The 2,239-nt window shown below is 43.3% G+C and overlaps 1 non-coding gene across 1 annotated transcript; it reads right to left on the bottom strand.

The window, feature by feature from the left end:
- Window positions 1-1,931: 1,931 nt before the first annotated feature.
- LOC120095813 (U6 spliceosomal RNA) lies at window positions 1,932-2,039 on the bottom strand. The gene has a single exon (XR_015633827.1). It is a non-coding gene; the product is annotated as a U6 spliceosomal RNA (small nuclear RNA).
- Between the last annotated feature and the right edge of the window lie 200 nt (window positions 2,040-2,239).

The following is a 2,239-nucleotide window of genomic DNA, read 5'->3' as shown; positions in this document are numbered from 1 at the left end:
AGGTTTGATCTTCTCATTGAGTCCTGGATTTCCTGTATGTTTTGGACCAGTAGCTTTTTCCGCTTTACATTATCTTTGACAGTTGAGTCAATGATTTCTATGGAATCTTCTGCTCCTGAGATTCTCTCTTCCATCTCTTGAATTCTGTTGGTGAGGCTTGTATCTACAGCTCCTTGTCTCTTCTTTTGGTTTTCTATATCCAGGGTTGTTTCCATGTGTTCTTTCTTGATTGCTTCTATTTCCATTTTTAATTCCTTCAACTGTTTGATTGTGTTTTCCTGGAATTCTTTCAGGGATTTTTGCGATTCCTCTCTGTAGGCTTCTACTTGTTGTCTAAGGGAGTTCTTCATGTCTTTCTTGAAGTCCTCCAGCATCATGATCAAATATGATTTTGAAAATAGATCTTGCTTTTCTGGTGTGTTTGGATATTCCATGTTTGTTTTGATGGGAGAATTGGGCTCCGATGGTGCCATGTAGTCTTGGTTTCTGTTGCTTGGGTTCCTGGGCTTGCCTCTCGCCATCAGATTATCTCTAGTGTTACTTTGTTCCGCTATTTCTGACAGTGGCTAGACTGTCCTATAAGCCTGTGTGACAGGAGTGCTGTAGACCTGTTTTCCTCTCTTTCAGTCAGTTATGGGGACAGAGTGTTCTGCTTTCTGGCGTGTAGTTTTTCCTCTCTACAGGTCTTCAGCTGTTCCTGTGGGCCTGTGTCTTGAGTTCACCAGGCAGCTTTCTTGCAGCAGAAAATTTGGTCTTACCTGTGGTCCCGAGGCTCAGGTTCGCTCATGGGGTGCTGCCCACGGGCTCTCTGCAGCGGCAGCAACCAGGAAGACCTGTGCCGCCCCTTCCGGGAACTTCAGTGCACCAGGGTTCCAGATGGTCTTTGGCTTTTTCCTCTGGCGTCCGAGATGTGTGTGCAGGGAGCAGTCACTTCTGGTTTCCCGGGCTTGTCTGCCTCTCTGAAGGTTTAGCTCTCCCTCCCACGGGATTTGGGTGCAGAGAACTGTTTATCCGGTCTGTTTCTTTCAGGTTCCAGCGGTGTCTCATGCACAGGGGTCCTGCCGCTCCTGGGCCCTCCCCCACGGGAGCCCAGAGGCCTTATACAGTTTCCTCTTGGGCCAGGGATGTGGGCAGGGGTGAGCAGAGTTGGTGGTCTCTTCCGCTCTGCAGCCTCAGGAGTGCCCACCTGACCAGGCGGTTGAGTCTCTCTCTCACCGGGTCTGGGTCCCTTGCAGTTTTTAATTTTCTTTTTTTTTTTTTTTTACAGTTAAGCAAAGAACTTCCAGTTTTTTATTTTTAAAAATTATTTAACAAGGAGAAAAGTCAATCAAGTCTTTAAAAATTAGAATGGATTAATTTACAATAAAACAGTCAACTTAAAATACGAGCCCCTTCAGGAGGGCCACGGAGGTCAATACTTCTCCTTCAAACAGCAGGCTTGCACAGTTGATGTTCCGACCTATATTTAACATCACAGAAATACAAAAGCCAAAGAACTTCCATCCACCTTCCCTTCTCTTCAGAGTTTAAACACTTGCTTAGAGAAATACTCATATTTTTAAAAACCAGTTGTGTTTTTAAAAAATAGCTACAACTAATCTCATCGAGAATGCTCTTAAAACAATTCTTATAAAACACAAATACCCTTAAAGTAATTTTGTGGCACATCAGATAGTTTAAAGAAATAGCAAAATAAAACTAATGTTCAAGAATGATCATCTCTTTCTTCTAAATAGAAACCACCCAGGCAAAACGTTTTCCATTACTACCTCTGCTTCCCATAATCAGCAACACTAATTCTACCAGGTGAAATGCACCTTCTGATCCTAGGTCGTAGCTGCCAGCTTCAGAGTTTATGACTAAATACAAAAGAAGATAAACTAAGCTCACACATTCTGTAATGGGGAAAACAAACATATGTCTTTTTTAAAAAAAAATACGAACACTTCACGAATTTGCGTGTCATCCTTGAGCAGGGGGCATGGCTAATCTTCTCTGTATCCTTCCAATTTTAGTATAGGTGCTGCCGAAGTGAGCACAAACACATGTCTTTAGAGAGTTTTTGTCTATCTTCAAGTCATGACAAAGTTCACAGCAGTTTAAAGGCTGACTCTACAGGAGGCCAGCTAAAACACACCCACCTCCACTGTACACACAGCGCTTCTACGGCACTAAGTAAACAAAGTACTGAGTTACCAACTCACACACTCTAAGTCCTGGGACACATGGCACTTAACAG

The sequence above is a fragment of the Rattus norvegicus genome, chromosome 11, assembly GCF_021556685.1.
Source record: "Rattus norvegicus strain SHRSP/BbbUtx chromosome 11, alternate assembly SHRSP_T2T, whole genome shotgun sequence".
NCBI classification, from domain to species: domain Eukaryota; kingdom Metazoa; phylum Chordata; class Mammalia; order Rodentia; family Muridae; genus Rattus; species Rattus norvegicus.
This window is presented reverse-complemented; position numbering and strand designations above follow the sequence as displayed.